At 37.5% G+C, this 18,694-nt stretch overlaps 1 long non-coding RNA gene across 3 annotated transcripts in view; it reads left to right on the forward strand.

The window, feature by feature from the left end:
• Nucleotides 1-17,270, forward strand: part of LOC148154973 (uncharacterized) — a 46,390-nt gene extending 29,120 nt beyond the window's left edge. For 2 of the 3 annotated variants that reach the window (XR_015765709.1, XR_015765710.1), the window contains exons 5-7: nucleotides 1,620-1,727; nucleotides 16,620-16,662; nucleotides 16,818-17,270. This is a non-coding gene — a long non-coding RNA (uncharacterized LOC148154973). The remainder of the gene's footprint in view (nucleotides 1-1,619; nucleotides 1,728-16,619; nucleotides 16,663-16,817) is intronic. The other variant, XR_015765708.1, reaches the window with a different exon arrangement.
• The last annotated feature ends 1,424 nt before the right edge of the window (nucleotides 17,271-18,694 follow it).

The following is an 18,694-nucleotide window of genomic DNA, read 5'->3' on the forward strand; positions in this document are numbered from 1 at the left end:
TTAGGAGGCGGGGAAGGGGGCAGCTGACAGAATATGCTTCCGAGGTCCTGAGAGGGCTAACTTGACTTCAGCCACACATGACTAACTGCCCTGAAGGCAGGTAGAGAAAAGGCCCTGTCATAATCTATTACTGCATCTCGGCTCTTGAGGGAACATTACAACTACACAACAAATGCATCTGAGCCTTCTGTACTGAGATGAGGACACAGAGTCTGCAGTATCCATGTTGGCTGTACTAAAGTACGAGTTCTGAAGCTTGTTAGACCTAAAACAAGACGCATTGCCAGCATCCCCTGAGTAATGAGTGTAATGAAGCTGTTTTCATGACATGTTTATCATGCAAATGACAGCAGAGTAGTCCAAGAAACACTTGGAAGGAGATGTGTCACATTTTGAGGTTGAAGAATTGTTTGGTACACAGTTTACCAAAACTGCTGTTGATGATGAACTTGCATAATACACTGGTTATAAATTGTTACATGCTTCATATTGCGGTGAGCTGCATCAGTTGCTGAGTTCCAATGCAGCACTTTTCCACATTGACTCCTGTTGAGGTTTATCTTGCTACCGGGTGCATGTGTAATCTGCGGCAGGATTTGGAACGTTTTATTTATGAACGAGGAAAGAAGTGGTGGTGAGCTTTGTTTTAATGCATCTCTTTCACACCTCTTTTCATTACCAGTTATTCTGATGGACTGAATCTCAATGTGTACTTTATCAGGTATGTTTGATGCACACATGGCAACAATGTGTTGCATTTAGGGATCTAGATATTAAGACAATATGCAGGATTTCTAACAGAATCAGAATAGGGAAGAAAGGAATGAATAGAAAACGATCTACACAATGAAACGTCCAGTTCTGTGGACTAAACAATCTTGTTTATATCAAAAATCAGATGAGAATTTATACTAGTTCCACATGATGCAAAGAAAGCAAGGTATGGGAAATAACAACGTTGTGCTGAAAACTGGTTCAAATTTTCTATAAGCAAGTACTACATAATTTGTTATATTACTTTATCTTAATTTATGTGAGCTAGATAATCTAGTCTGGTCTAGAGGACCACATGAACAGTTGTGACGGACCGGATTTGGCCCACGGATCTTGAGTTTGATTTTAACAAAGACCTCCTTTTTGATCCTTGACAATTTGATAAGTTTTCCCGAGTTAGCAAGGAAAGCTGAGAGCTGAACGTGGATTTGCTCTCCGTAATTCTGCTGTGATTTCATTGCATCGACCAGGGCAGAACATGTTGGCCATGTTATTATAGGTTTGCACAATTTTATTTAGCAATGCTTGTGTAATAGTCCACTGCTGAGTGATAAGTGAAATATTTCATATGTGAAGCTAAGATTTGTGTTTTAATATATTAGATTATGTTATGTTGAACCTTTTTTCATGGTTTTATGTAAGCACACATGGCTTGTAAACCTGTTTAATCTCACTGCAAAATGTCTTAATTTTCTTGACCTCACAGTTCAGTTGTGTGCTTCAGGGATTCTTCTGAATTGTTTGAGATATATTTTAAGTGAAAGGACAAACAAAACTTTTTTTTTTGAGAGTTTAAAACGCATTTCTGTTATCATTATTACTCTCCCCTGTTTTTCTTTATCCAGATGGGTGCCTTTCACCTATCCATAGAGTGGTCACTCAAGTGTCACTCCATGAATAGGAGCCTGATCAAGCGGAGGCTGTTGTCATAGCAACTGCCAAGGGGAACACAGGTAAGGGCACAGATGATTGCCTGAACTGAAGAGCGCTTGATGAGGGGTAGGGCTGCTGTACAATCACGGCTCAGTGAGTCAGGTCTCACGTGACAAAACTGGAGGGAAAATTTTTTTTCCAAATTTTTCGTGACTTCTCTGGTTGTGCGTCCGTCTTAAAGCCCTCTGTTCTGACAGCCCACAAAATGTAGACAGGGACACTTTACTGTGATGGGCGTTTTTGAAAAATAGTAGAGTTAAAAAAAAAAAAATGATGTGTGTGTGTGTGTATATATATATATATATATATATATATATATATATATATATATATATATATATATAATCTCCACCAGAAAAATGATTGTAGGATCAGGAAAGTTTCCTCTCTGCAATACCTATTTATCTAGTATTATTTCTTTTACTCCTGACATTATCCTTGTCCAAGGTGTTCCAGACTTTCTGTGAATTATAAGGATGCTGCCTCATGTAGGATTATGCCTCTAATAGACCTCCACAGGTGCCCTATTATTGATTTTTGTACAGTGGGAGAATAGTCAGCTTCATGTACCAAGCCACTGAAGCAAAACTGACATAAGCCAAGGCTCTCCTTTTAACACAGGTCACAGAGATAAATCTCTGTCTTAACATCACAGCTTATATTTGAATCTTAATCCTGGCTAATGAAATTATGAAATAAGGAATGCCTTTTTTTCTGCTTCCAGTTTTACTAAACATGTTGAGAGAAAATGTGCAAACGAGAGACAACATCCCAGAATGGCCGCTTGCACAATGCCACAGTGTGGAATTTCTATCTCTTTTGTTAAACCCTGCGTGAAGTCTTTGTGACCATGCTCTGGCATTGCATCAAGTGTGGGGAGCAAACGGGACAAATGGCACTTAAAGTCAAAATCAGGCTTGTGAGAAAGAAAAGATGTCAGCGGGTAAAAAGAATAGCAGGACAGCTGCATTTGTCACAAGAGGTGTGAAAAATTTCCAGTGCTTTTACAGCTTGGTTTGTCACACTTTAAGGTCATCAGTTTCTTAAAAACAGAACAGAGGTACATTTTAGTGGTGAATTTAGAATTCCCACTTTGTTCATAAAAAAAATAAGTTATTTTTCTTATTTTTATACTGCATGGTTCATTTTCCTCATGCAGTGAAATATTATCAGGCAAAACTAGTATTTACTGCTGTGTATTATATTAATAGTGCCTTTTAAAAGTATTTGCTGAGATTTATATATTTTTTTACATTTTGTCACATTACAAATACAGATATTGTGGTGTTTTGAGGGTAATGATAATCTGTGACAATGGAGCAAATAACAGAAGTAGAACAAAAGAGATACAATGCCTTAGTAGGTTTGTTAGACTATATTAGTAAGAATTAAACAGTGTAATCAAGACCAAGAAATGTGTCACACACTTCGGAGTTAAAGCTATAGAGGAGGGGAAAAAAATAAAATCCCAGACTATTCAAACCACAGTCCATCCATCCATCCATCCATCCTCCCTCCCTCCCTCTATATCCGTTTGACTGTGTATTGTCATAGAGGAGGTGGTACTGCTTATCTCTATTGGTCATTGAGGACAAGCAGGAGACTCTAACAATAAGAGAATTAACACATTTCAGTTGTTGTCTATCAAAGGTCAGAAGGTCAAGTGAAGTATATGATAACATGAGGTTTGTGTAAACAGTCACCGGCAAAACTTGGACACAAAAATAATTTCCAATGTGCAATGAGAGATGGCGAGATATATAATTTAAATCTGAAGCTTGAACAACCCACCATTGTTGTTCTGAAAAAAAAAATGGTAAGAGCTCTGATGGAGCGTCACTGTTTTTTGAAAAAGGCTTATAAACTCTCGTGTATGTAACATCATAAAGAGAGTTTCATTCAACGTTGTCAGTCACTTTATTTTTTTTTATTATTATTATTTCTTATTTGGTCATCCTCCTATTTCTTGACATAATTTTATTTGTAGAAATCCTTGACTGTTCAACTCCGTGAGCTAAAATTCAGATGTTTTTTGACACACTTAAAATGTATGTCTCAGCAGGCGTCCTTCTTGCTGATGTCAGCAGGTATAAAGAGACCTTTTCCGGACAAGCATGGCAGTCATCTCTGATGGGACGGCTTTTGCTGACATTTGTCTATTCAAATAGCGTCAGCACCAAATACTGTTTGACCCTGGACGTCCTTCGTTCAGTCAGGGACAGCATGCAGTTGGTCAGTGTGATTGGTGCGATTAAAACAAACTTCCAGTGTTAGTCATGGCAATTTTACATTTATTTCTCTGCAGTAAATTTTGAATTGTAAACGTGAAGTGCTGTTTTCTGTTAATTGTCTCCAAAATATATAATAGGTAATGTGTTTTGTCTGGCTGTTTTTAAACAATGGACAGATTCACAGAGAGTTGGAAGATATGTACATAAAGTTTAGCTCACAGTAGGCGTGTTATTGTTTTCCAACTTGCAGAGGCATAGGATCTAAATTGCTCCTTTTTTGCGCCATGATTTTGTGATGCCTGCAGTGAGTCTGTCTTAAATTGGTATGAACTGAAAAATTAGAGCAGCCAGCATGTATACTGTATTTCCTTATATTTCTATGTGTGGACCTGAGAGGGAATATGAGAGTGATGATTGGACCACTTGGTGAAACAGATTATTAGGTAGACATTTTAATTTCAATTTTGAACTCTGTGAGCACAAGCACTGGACTTCAAAGAGCCATTTAGTTCCTCCACTTCATACATTAGGATGGTTGGCTCTGGACAGAAAAATGGTACTTATCCAGCTGATAGAAACCAAAACCACTGCTTATGGAACTTATTTCACTTTAAAAAATAAATAAATAAATAAGCTATATGGTTACAGGATATATTACAGGAAAATCTGTATTCATGTAAAATCGGACATTTCCTCTATATAGTTTTACTTTCCTACTACAACGCTCAGAACTTTAACGTTTATCATTTTTTACCTTTGACGTACACATAATATGCACCAGCATCATCACAAATGTTTGCAATATTTATTTTTTGTTTAAAATAGTTGTCATCCATGAATATCTTTCTTTGTTTTAAAGCATAAAAGGCAATATATGTAACATTTAAAACATATTTTATAACACTCACACATGACTTGTACTTTTTTTCCTTAAGAGATTTATTAACAGATAAAGTCTTACTGTATTTTTTTATTTTTTATTTCAATATAGTTTTTCTAATGTTTTTGGCTTTTGAAATAATGCTCTTTTTCTTTTCTTTTTTGTGTAAAATACTTAATATTCATGATTATTTGAGAGAGAATGGCATTATCGTTTTGAATATTTGTTGTCCTTTTAAAATATCCTGAACATTGTTTTAATATATATTCCCTTTTAAAATGCTAATAGTGAAAAACTTTTTTTTTCTCACATATTATTTCCTATGAAAATATAAAAGCAAGACTTAGGACACTGTCCACATTTTTTGTTTGTTTTTATATATTGATAAACACAATGGCAAACAGTGCAACTTTTACAGAAGTCCCTGTACTGAACAGGTAAAAAGTAAAAGCTAAAAAAAAAAAGCCTGATATGGAGGCAAGAGCAGCTCCCAGAGTCCCCGAGTATTCATTTATTATCATTTGTAGGTCCAATTCTATGAAAATGGTTGTAGCCCTGTTGTGTGCAAGGAGCTAATACATTCCGATTTGGTGCTTTCTCTTGAGGCAGACCTGAGGTGTCAGACTTCATCCACTTCCGTGCTGCTGGAGGGGATATCTCCCGGTTTGATATATGGTGAATTCCTGACGGATCGCCTCCAGTCAGTCAGTACACAGAAAATAGCTCAGAGCTCATATGACAAATGTTACCCTACCCACACACTCCATTTGACCTTAGGAAGGATGGACAGCCTGCCTTTTTGTTAGGTTTTTTTTCCTCTATCTTTTTTAAACAACATGCTTAGCTGTCAGTAATGCTAACAATTACCACGTCCACCCACCAAATGAGTACATTTTCAGTGGACAGATTTAATCTGGTTAACATACGCCCGGATTGATTTTAAGCTGCGGAATCATTAATTAAAGCACAGAACATTTCCTGGGAAGCCGCGCATTGATGGAGAGCAGATCATTAGTGGTCCTTTGGGTCCTTGTAATATACTCTTCTGACAGTGGCCAATTCAGCATGACTTGGGTAGGAGGACCCAACTCACAAATCAAGCTTGTTGACCTGTAATTTGTTGTGGGGTGGATTTTCCAGCTGCTTCAAGAATAAGGAGCTATTCCCTGTTAGGGAAGTGGGGATTAAATGTCTAATGAAACTACGAAGTATCTATCTATCTATCTATATATATATATCACAGGAGGTGAGGGACTTGGTTCAATAACTATGATCACCAATTTCACAATCAATTATGTCCTTATTTCCACACTTGTGAATATTGGCATTTTGATAGATATCCTAACTTCAGGGTGTTGCATGTAATGAAAAGGCTTTATAATAAAACTTAGGGTTGCAAGGCTTTTTATATGAGGTTTCATCACTTTTACATTCATACCTTGGTGGGGAAGAAGAAATATTAAATGGCAGAATTTCTGAGAACATGAAACAAAATGATATTCAGTGTCCCTGCCAACACTTTGTAAAGTGGTGACCTTTAAGAGAGAGAAGTGTTTATACTCCATCGACAGAAATCTCATATATAGAAAATGTTCCACTGTTTCACTAAAAGGAAACAGAAAGGGACAGCTGTCCCTTTCTAAAAATGTAGCTCACGATAGTTAACATTTATTTCCATCACTAAGTCATAATGTCTGCAAGGTCAAACTCAAGCATCTTTGCATGAGACAGTGTCCAACCAAGACAAAATTGGTAATGGTAAAGTCAACTCAATTTTTTTTATTCACCAAGTGAAAATTTAGATTCTGAGATTTGGATATCCGGTAATCAGAAAGTCCAGGAAAAGAAAAAAAAGTCTGGTAGTTTATAGACTGAAGAAAGTGGCACCCTATGGAGGAATTGCTTCAGTTCTGCCAATTTACCTGATGGTAACTATGATGGATGCCTGTAGTATCTGCAAAACGTTTTCTTCTTCTTTTCACTTGTTTGGTTGAAATGTAGAAAAAAATGATGCAGCTGATGAACAATAAAATGCATTTCTTGATAAACATTATTCTCAGACAACACCCATTGTTGTCTCAGTGGTCTGGCTGTTGACTCTGCTTAAAGCTGTCAGTTGCAGCTGTAGCATGAACTGTGTTTTGTCCACATTCATCAGTTTTTGGTTGTTTTCACCGTTGGATATAATGTCCCAACAGAAAGTGGTTAAGGAGAACTCTGACCTACCTTTTTTTTCACTATCTCTCCACCTTTTTCTGCCAATGGGGTCACTCATTTACTTTTTGATTACCATAAGAGATGTCCAAATGGTGCTGCTACAGATGCTGCACCATAATCCAACTTTGTAAGTTGTTTCCCGTTTTCCTGGATGTGGCTCATTATTTTTGTTTCAGAAAATGTTTCAAAATTACTTATCCGCTTGTAAGGTTTCTAGTTTTTTGAGAGGCTCTACATTTGATACATGCCGTTGAAAAACTACAAAACATAAGTAATGAATCAAATAGAGGCCTGCCTTTAAAGAAATATTTATAGGTGATTAAACATTTTAGTGGTTGCAGACTGGAAGTTGTTGAACAGCACAACCTCAGGTCACAAATCAAATTAAGTCCTTGACTGCAACCCCCATTGATTTCTTGGGTCTGTGGATGACCACAATTCAATGCCTTGCTTCTGATTAAACACCAGCACCATGTTTTAAAAAAAAAAAAAACCAGACATTATCTCCTGCATCCCTGTTATACCATTGGGAATTCAGTCGCGATATCTCCGTGGTTCGCTCACAGAACAGTTTGTTAATGACCAGCCCCTCTGACATATAGGTGGTTTCCAAAGATCGTGATAAGCCGAGACCAAAGTAATTAAAAACCTAAACACCACAAAGCCATGTGTCAAGACAACTAGTTTAATATGGTGATATACAATGTAATTTTGTAATAAATACAATGTAATACAATGTAATTTATATATATATATATATATATATATATATATATATATATAAACTTTTAAGCCTACAATGTAAAAAAGATAAAACTAAATGAATAGATTCAAAATCTAGCTGTACCAATATGTATGACTTTATCGAACATTTTTATGAAGCAATATTGACCCACTCTTTTTTTATAACATTGCATTAGCTAATTTAAGATTAAAGGGAATTATTTATACACCGTTCTCATTAGGTCCCACTACAGCATTTAGGTCCAGTGTATGTCTGAACTTTGACTATGCCAGTGCAACACAATAATAATTTTCTTGCTCTGTTCTTTGTCATTTTGTTATAGATTTGTCTCTGTGCTAAGGATCATTACTTGATTTTAGACCATGCCTCATTTGTCAGTGGCATCACATAAAACAGAGTTCATGGTGAAGTGAGTGAGTGTTTCTGTGGTCCCCAGTTTCCCCCAAATCCTCACTCTTATCCCTGCATTTGGTCCTATCTATTGTGCTTTGTTTTCGCAAACATTGCAATGTTCATTGTGGAGACACGTTTTATGTAGTCTCCTATGTCCTAATGAGATTGTTCCAAAAGTCAAATTGTTAATCCAGAAGCAACTTTACAGACATGAGTTATGCGTTCTTCTGTGAATATGTTCTCACAACCCTATCAGACATAATTTTTTCATCTAATTTCAATGTCATAAACTTTAACATCCACATTTAAAGTGAGGGCTGTTGAGTCTGAGATTTAGCTATTGGGTTTCTTCATTTTTTTTTTTTCTTGCACACTCTTAAATTTGTTGGGATGCTAAAAAGTTTGGCATCTTTTTGAAATTCTCTGCACTTGTAAATAATAGTCCAAGCAGTAAAATGATGAAATTCATATTCCTTTCCCTTCCAGAGAAATTAACAGCAACAACTGCTACTCTAAGGTTTTTTCCGACGTTGTTGCCATTTGTATACTCCAAACCAGCAAATTGCCAAATAATAAGTTGCATTTTAATGAGCATCACCTGGCTTCAGGATTTTCTCTCCTGAATTTCCTGTTAATAGCAACAGTGTTTTGTTTTCCCAGTGACTGTAATAGAATTGGACTGGATTCTAACTGTAGTCATCTATTTTTCCTCATTCCCACTGATGTACATGGAGAAACTAAATTATACAATCTGTTCAGGTGCGTCTAATAGCAAATCATGAGAGAATTTCTTACCAAATATAACCCCATAACTTATATACAATGCCCTTCCTTTAACTCAAGTCATGTTGTCCCACTTAAGCATTGAAATATTTGGATGAATCAACAAAACATGTTCCTGTGCTTTTACTTTTTAACCCTAATAAAACAGCACCTTTTGCCTAGCTTTTTCTTCACCACAACATACCATACCAATGCTTAGATTACTGCACACAAAGTCCCAATTTCTCCTCTTCATTTTAACATTTGTGAAAAAGATACAAAGGTAGTTGACCCCCCAGGTAAGGGGCGGTCATTTACCCCAATCTATTTTTGTCCAGTTGAGAACCATGAACTCAGGCTTCAAGGAACTGACTCTTATCCCAGTAATGGAGTCCAGTCCAGTCCAGAGCATGCTCAACTTTGTGTTAGGTATACACATGCTACTCTTGCTTCAGGTATGCATGAACAAGACTAAAAGCAATCCAAGTACCGTATTTTCCGCACTATAAGGCGCACCGGATTATAAGGCGCATCTTCAATGAATGGCCTATTTTAGGACTTTTTTCATACATTAGGCGCACCGCATTATAAGGCGCATAGAATAGACGCTTCATACTCTATTATTACACATCCACATTAATAAAGAAATGGTCCCCGAGTACTTTATATAGTAGGCTGGCCCAGTCGTTGTTTCACTCACGGTGTTGGTGTTGCGATATTATGCCCAACTGCTTTCTGGGTAACACAGACCAACCGACACGCTGCCGCTGCAGTCTCTGTCTCTCTTCCCCTGCCCCTCCTTTAAATGTATTATCAAACTTTATTAACAAACCAGTGTTCTGACAACTATCCCAGCATGCACCGCGCACTACTTCTTCTACGGGGAAAAAGAAGTTGGCGGCTGCTTACCGTAGTGGACCAACTATGTAAGCAGCCTACTGCATGTCTGTGTAAACATGACGTCTTTCATTTCGATCTGAGTTAATTAGCGTAGCATTTCTGCCGGATTTTCACAACATATCAGCCACGACAATGGACAGGGGAACCAACAAGTTCATGTCATCTTTTTTGGACGACATCAAGGTGTTTGAGCCACTGGATGCCTCCAACATTGTGCGCGTCACAGCTAAAAGCTACCGATAGATGAGGAAAACAGCAGATCCTCACACCCTCAGCATAAATATAGCTGTGGACAAGATCACTGATGCCTATTGTTCTTGCAAGGCTGGGTAAGTCGGCATTCATGGTTTTGATGGTCCACAATGTACATTAGCATATGTTTACTACTGTAGCTTGTGTTTGTGAGACGGTCACGCACGTAGTAGCTGCACTGTGACCTAAAATGGGCATTAGCCAATGAAACGCGGCCCCTGTGGTAAGGTCCGTTGCTGGACCTGTTGTGGCTCAATATTGGTCCATATATAAGGCGCACCGGATTATAAGGCGCACTGTCGGCTTTTGAGGAAATTGAAGGTTTTTAGGTGCGTCTTATAGTGCGGAAAACACGGTACCTCATATTCATGCAGCGCTGCACACAAAATACTTTAAGGGACCTGGTTGAAAGCTGTTCTCAGTTTCAAAAATTGACCAAACAACCAAATTCCCAGGAACTCCTCAGAAATTTGGCAGGGATCTGGCCCACAATTACACATCCAGGACAAGAGCTACCCTGTTCCTCCTGAATCCATGGTGAAACAGATGGTGAGAGCCTAATTTCCAACATTCTGGTTTAAAAGAAAATGTGGAATCATATTACAAATCTGCTGCCATTTTAATACTGTGGTGTTTCTGTGCTTATGATAAAAAAATGGGGAAAAAAATTGATTGATCCTCCAGAAATGCAACTTGCACTTAAAAAATTGTTAGGACAGTGTTCAGTCTTATTTGATAACTTGCTGAACACCCAAAGAAAATGTGCAGTATGGAGTTTTCTCCTTCAAGGAGGATGTAAACGGATGGGGTGCTTTGCTAAAGTGGATTTGGGGGAACCAGCAGAGGCTGACTAATCAGGGGGTGCTTGGGAGAGCATTAAGACAGACGTGTGGAGGGGAAATGTGACACCTGGAAATTACACAATGTAATGGAATCAGCCAAGTGGTAAATGTAGCTTTTAAATAGGTTTTGTGTTCTCCATTAACTTGCCAGACACTGATTGGTCTTGACAGCAAGGGAAAGTGATGGTCAGCATGTTTCCCCCTCCCTTCAGTACTAACCCTCATGCACAGGCATGCACAGACACAGACACACAGAGTTTTGAGTGTGTGACATAAAGTTCTTTGTAGTTAGAACAGTGTCTGGAGTAAAATAAAGGGCTGGCAGAAGCTCTTAGTACAGGTGATCACAGCAAAGTGCTGCAGTTATGTTAAATTCATCCTTTTGTGGTACTTTTGTAACAGCTTGTCTTTTAACGTAATCACTTTCAGTCAGAAAGATGGCATCTGAAAAAAGATAGAATATGTGATTTTTATGAAAGGCATGTAAGAATAACATCTTTCTTTTTTATAAGAGTCCTTGGTCTTTTTTATTTCTTACTGTCCTGTGTACCTTTTTTTCTTAATGAAAATATTATTTTAGTTTTCAGATATAATTTTCTGCTCAAAGTCAAGTTGGCCTGAATTTTTATGTAAAATCATTTTATAAGTATTGAGTACAAATTATGAGATGTAATAGCAAGCTGCTCATTCTATGAAATAAATATGCAGATTTGGCTAGTAATCATGAGCTACCAATCAACTATTTAACTATTTTGTCATTTTCAGTATTATATTATCATAATTTGACAAATATCTATATAATCCTGTTCCAGTAACTGTTTCAATAGAGACAAGCCACTCCAAGAAATTAATCTGGTATCTAAAAGTGAAGAGATGGGTTTATTGATGGAATAAAAAATATGATGTAGTTACAATCAAATTGACAATATGCCACTGTTAGTTAATTTAGCAAAAATAATTGGTATTTTAAAAGTCAAGTCAAGTTTATTTGTATATCACATTTCAGCAACAAGGCAGTTCAAAGTGCTTTACATGATGAAAGAAACTCACACAAGTCAGTAGACAATTATGGAACAACCAACAAACATTACATTTTGTCAAATGTCATCATATAATTAGACTTGAAGTAAGACCTCTGCTGTTTTTACCTTTGTGTTTCTGTCAGAAAGGCATTCAGGCTGCATTACATGGATTAAATTTAAAAACGATACATTTTCTGGTTGACTCCAGGCGCAATTCCATCACATTTGTAGATTTATTGTTGACTAGACCAGGATTCAAAGTGAAATAGATGACTGTTGTTAACAGCTGATGTTTGGACTGATGATAATGGTCTTCTTTGAGTACACTTTAAAGTGCATTGTGGTGTTGAAGGACAGATGTTTTGCTATGTCTCAAAGACACAATAATTAATAATGAATAAATGAGTATTCTTACAGCTATAGTATCGTAACATGATGTCACAAGCATCCACTATACTTCCAGTTTTTCATTGGTTCACAAATTGGCATCATTTCTGTCTTGAAGTATTGTTTTGTTTATAATCACTGAAGAACTGATCATTTATTTTGCACATAGGCACCCACTAAGGTTTGCTAACAAGTCCGGCATTCAGTTTTGTGCAGATGGTTATGCTGTTGACTTTTTAAGCTGTGTTTTGCATCCCTTATTAGAAATTAGCATATGCAGCCACTGATGACCATTCAAAGCAGAATAAATGGAGAGTTTTCTTATTTCATGGTGGATCTGCACTTTTAGTCTATTTTGTATAAAGGTAGCTTGAGAAGTAACAAAATACTGTACCTGAAATAGAAAACTTTTATCAGTTTGGTGACTGAACCTTACCAGTACTTGTGATTAATTTTAGACTGGCAATATATCACTTCAAATAGATGTAATATTCATTTTCACTTACTCAATCCTCAGTGCAGATCAAATACTTCTTACCGATGCTACTCTTTTGCCAACCACAAAAAAATAATATCACAAAATGCTTCTATAGTCTCTGTTTTAGAAGCAAAATAGACAGAAAAAAATGAAGATGCATCAAGATTCCCTTTAGCAGACAAGGGGAAAGATCTACAAAATAACTGAGAATGGAAGGGTCAAAATGACTGAATACTTAGCAGTGACTAATACCTCCGTCACACTGTTGCGTATGAGCGTTTTATTTTAATAGTGATGAAAGACACAATGCCCTAGGGAAATAATGTTCTTCATCTCTCTTTTCACATTTAAAACTGTAGCACACACACATTTTGATCACTGCCTAAACCAGCCTGTCACAGATTTTTGTGGAAAATGCCAAAAACTTCTCCCGCTGCAGTGCTTGCATGCCAGCACATAAACATCAGGATCAACATATGCATAGTAATGTTTTGCCCAGTAAATACACACATATGACGACTCATTACCATAACCCAGTAATAATCACTTCATCTCACCCAGTGCTATACAGGTGGCATGGTTGAAAATTGTCTGTCAGTATCAATTAGTTCCACATATACAACCAGACTGCACTTCAGCAATGGCCAGGGCGACACTGAATATATAGAGCAGGACAAATTGAACTGTAGCTGTATTCTCTTTTTGTGCTTACAAATTTAAAACACCCCCAAAGTAAGTGTAAGATTGGTTTCCTAAGCAAACAACTGTTTAACGTTCTATTTGACTCTGATATAGTAAAACTGCCGTAACCTGAAAGTTATTTCCTGCCAAAAATATTCAGCACCAACCAGCCAAGTGAAATACCACCAGACCCCATAGCACATTAAAATATTCGGTACTTGAGTATTTACCCAAGTGTTTGCATTATGCATAGCGCCCTCCCCCCCCCCCCCAAAAGAAAAGTGACTGGGAAGAGTGAGAGCTACTTTCCAAGCCAGTGCTCAGAGCTCTTACATGTTCTCCAACATGTGGGAGTATCAGCTGGCTCAAGGGGGGCCCACACATTGACATGAAGCTCATGAGCGTCAGCCTTCACACAAGCCCCGCAGTCCCTTTCAATGCAAATGAGAGAGGAAAAGAAAGGAGGGCTTAGCTGCGTACATTCAGTATCTGCCTCCCTGCTTTTGCATTTCAAATGAATATAAGATAAAAGCTCACTTTTTAGTCAGCTGGTGACTGTCCTTTCTCAGTTCTCTCTCCCTTTACTCAACATCCCAACTCTCCGCTGACATACAATCGTTCCCATTTTAAGTTTGCTGTGACTTTCCCATGACTGCCAGTTTGTTCACCCCATTATTAATCTGAAGGCTCTTTTGCGTAACTAATGCTCGTACTAAACAGCTAATTGGACCAGATGCTGTTCATTTTTTTGCGTTATACCCAATTCATTAAAAAGACCTTACAGCTGGCCATTGGAAAGAAAGACAGACTGAACGTGGGCTATTAATAAATGGTTTGTCAGGCTTAGTTTCACTAAGAAATATCTGCATTTAACTGTGGCTCAACTGTAATAGGGTGGTAATACCTATCCTCCCATCATTATTTACACCTCTGCTCTTTAGCCTTAGCAGCCCGTGCTGCAGTCTGTACACATAGAAATAATGGCCCATTATTACTTTTTTCTTTTTTCCCAGAGAAATACTGGATGGCCATGTTCACAGAATAGTGGGAGGGTGTGTTGAAAACTGTGCCCTTCCTCATGGGATGCGGGGGTGGAAAAGAGTATGCCGAAGTCAAACACCAATTACCGTAGGCGCCGAGAGAAATACTTGTTGGAAATCTGTAGACTTGTTCACATGTATCAGTGTTGGTGGAAATTTGTAGTATGTGAGGAAAGAAATGATATGAGTTTATCAATTTATACTGTTGCTCTCAGAAGCTCCAGATCAGGCATAAAGTGAGAAGATTTTTCTTTAGTCACTAAGGGCAATTCAGTAGTACTGTATTATGCACTATGTATACACAACAATAGACATTTATTTTATTTTTATTTTTACTATTTTTGGTCTGGTGTGATTCTAATTGTCCATAAATGCACAGTGCACCTGTTGGCTGGTAGAGAATAGGTAATTGCTGCAAAGAAGTTTGTTAAACACAATATAAGTATACATGGAAATAACAGGTATCAGGTGGAGAGATGCAAGAAAATGTCCATGTCACAAAAACAAGAGCATTACAAGGCATTATACTATGCTTCGCATGTGGATCTACATATCGTTGAGTGAGCATAGATTTCTAATTTCAAGGGTCTTTTAGTTTTATAGTTTTTGAGAATGATTGATTTGTCTGTGCCTTATAGATCTAAGCCATCTTAGTTTTTGCTCGTTTTCTTTAGGAAACGTATTTGCGAGTGAATTGCAAGCTTCTTCATAAACTGTTGTGTACATTCATGTGCATGACAAATACCGTAATTTGCAATATTTCTATTTCAAGCACAACTTCCATGTAGCTTTTGTGGTGTTTTATCAACTAGTGGAAAAAAAAACAGTGAAGCAGTGATGGGAAGAGAGCAGCGTTAGCTTACTGAACGCTGGAGATGTATGTGTTGCATCAAATTTGTCTTTGGAATCCGTTTCGGCTGAAGAGTTTTCAGAAATGTATTTTAGCTTTTTAGCCAAGTTAGCTGATGTTGTGCAGCATATTGATGCTGACCTGCAGAATCTGTGGTTTAGATAAAATTTCTGTTGCTGCTTCCAGAAAGTGGATGGTAAAGGAGCTGTCTAATGAAACTGATGAAATGTAGTTATATTTTTACTGCACTCTAAAGATGCCCACAATTTTACTCAACTGTTTTCAAATTACTGTAATAGGCATTCAAGAGAACACCTACTACAGGTCTTTGAGAAAGGAGTAATTTTTGATAGTTTGTCTCTTGATTGTAATAACCTTTTTATATAGACATAAAAATGCACCTGCTGTAACATTGATTGCCCATTTGGGACTTGAATAAATCTGAACTGAACTGAACTAAAATGAGTATGTTTGCCATGTTTTAGCAGCTTGCATGCAGGAAATAATAAATAATTTTAAAAAAATCACTGAGATGTTAGTGTAGCCTTTAGGAACTGCATGTTGAACAAGTTCTTAGCAGAGTTTTGAATATTATGAGGGACATGTTTCAGAACTGCAGGAATCACCTCATTATGCTTAGTGGTGCAGGGCATATGGTGACTGTGCCTCTGGAGAGCTGCATAAGATACATTAAGTGAAGAAAGTTGTTTACAGTCACTAAACTACAGGCAAAGGATTTAGCTGCTGCAATTTTTTTTGTTAAATCACTAAACTAAAGGGAACTGACACCTCCCACTCCTAATTTGGCCTGGTAGTTTTCTCTTTACCCTCCTGACACGCATGCAGATTGGCAAATAAGCACCAAAAACTGACTGTGCCTGTGCTTTCGCTTTGCACCTGTGTGAAGGAATGAGTAATACAGGATGAGTATGGCAACATTTTCCAGTAACCAGTCTGAAACTGATGCAAACAGATGCAAACATGCCGCAGGCTTCACACAGACAGGAAAATTGATACTGTTCTTCAGGAAAAAAAAAAAATCCTGAGTTTAAATAAAACTACTTCAGAAAAATAACCACAAGGGGAAAAAATAAAATAAAAAAACGACTAGAAGACAGTAACAGGAAGAAATAGAGCTCCTGTTGAGTTCTGAAATCAAGAGTTGACACACAGGAAGACTGCACACAAATCTGACCACTGAAGGTTGTACTTGTGTGTCTTGCCATCCACAGAACCAGAGCGGCAGGATAAATTCACTGATTCACTGACGAGCAGGTAGGATTAAATATCACCTCATGGATGTCTGGATATACATGTGACCTAGAGTGCTCCTCTTCAACAAGACAAGAGTGCTTCCAACGTTAAGACAGTTCAGAATGTAAACTGGGACATGATCTGACAAACCTAACATTTTCTATTTCTATTTTCAGCTGAAAAATTGGGCTGTGATTGCATGAAGGTGACACTGAAAAGAAGCCCCATCACTCTGAATCCTGAATGATGCTTTTCCGGCAGACTTTTCATCCCCAGGGACTCACTGAAGAGTCACAGCATGACATTCATCATCATTCTCTGTACCTGAACTCTATGATGTTACTTTGTATAAAGCATGTTTTTGAAACCTGGTCTCATGAATTTGCACATGAATAGAGTGCCAGATCATGTCATGTGTCAGTGCAATGGATTTTGCATGTTTCATTTTTCATTTGTCGCTGCATGCCATGTCCTGCAAAAGCATGGCATCACTGAGTTTAATGTAGCCATGAATTATTACTTTATGCTGCATATTGTATGGCATGCTGCCCTGTTACCCTAATCAAATGACAGATCACTGTAACATAGCATAATTGTTAGCAGTAGTAAACTAGATTGAAGATTATAAATGTGTATTTATTTTTTTATTTTATTTATTTATTTATTTATTTATTTATTTATTTATTAAATCAGAAAAGTGCTTCCAGTCCCTCTGAATCCAATTACAACTGTAAGTTTTTGGATGCATGTCCCAACCAGCGGATCTAGAGAACCAGCTTTCTGCCCATTCTTCTTTGCAAAATAGCTTGAGATTGAATGAAAATTAATTTCTAAGCACAAATGTTCAAGTCAACAAATTCTTATTTGGATTTAGATGTGGACTTTTGTTGGGAAATTCACACACACAATGTCACACTGCACTGCTCAAGACTGGTGTCTCCCCTGGTTCAAGACCCCTGAATCAAATGACTGGATTGTCTTCTCACCACCAAGATCCACAGAGTCCTGGTAATTATGGGTTGAAGTTTCCTGAAGCAGAGACGCTTCTAAAAGTTGCAGGACGCCACCACTCCAGGAACGGAGTTCGACAACCCTGATCTTAGGCGTTCCACAGTTACTTTGGCTCAATTTTTGGGTCCGTTTCCTGCTGGAGGTTGAAATCCATCGCCTAGCTTGATTATTTTGCAGGTTTCCAATACTGACATATTTTGACCTATTTTCACCTTCTCATCGCGTCCGACCAGCATTCCTGTTCCCGATGAAAATATTCCCTACAATCAGATGGTGCTACCATCATCTTCCAGTGAAACATGTTTTCTGTGTCTCCTTGATAGCTTGTGGCAAACTGCAAACATGAATTTGTGGGGCTCTTTCTCATTAATGGTTTTCATTAGTGTGTGACTAATAGTTGACCTACCAGCAGATTCTTCTACCAAGACTGCTTCTCTGATTAATACTCTGATTGTTAGCTTAGCTGGAGGGCAAAATCTTAGTAAGACTGCATTTGTGCACATGATGTCACAGTGATGTGCCAAAATCTGACCATTCAAAGGGCATAAATAGTTTTTCAAGGAATTTTATTGCTCAAAGATGGAAGCTATAAGGGCCTATTGTTTTGTTACAAAATGTACCAGCATCATCAGACGAAAACACAAAAATAAAGTTGATGTGAAATGTGAAAAATTTCTGAACTCAGAAATTCCTCTTCAGAATGTACTTAAGACTTTGAGATTGAACTTTATTCATAATTGATGCTAATACAAAAATGAACATGGTCAGAATCCTGAACTACTTGTAGCACATGATAAAATTAAATCTTAATTTTCTCCTCGTTTTTTTCCCCTTAGTTTTGACTACAGACAGTTTGCATGCTAAAAATCTGGGACAAATTCATTCATTATTGATACAGCTTTTATTTCAACACTTTCTCATTTGATTATCCACTGTCTGGTATGGCAGCGCTCATTTGCCTTCATCCATTAATAATTCAAGATTTCCACTGGTTCTCAGACACAGAGAGATTCGCACTCGAGGTGTTGTGTAACAGTGATTC

The sequence above is a fragment of the Poecilia mexicana genome, unplaced genomic scaffold (genome assembly GCF_051168715.1).
Source record: "Poecilia mexicana isolate PSO_F unplaced genomic scaffold, ASM5116871v1 scaffold_16, whole genome shotgun sequence".
Lineage (NCBI taxonomy): Eukaryota > Metazoa > Chordata > Actinopteri > Cyprinodontiformes > Poeciliidae > Poecilia > Poecilia mexicana.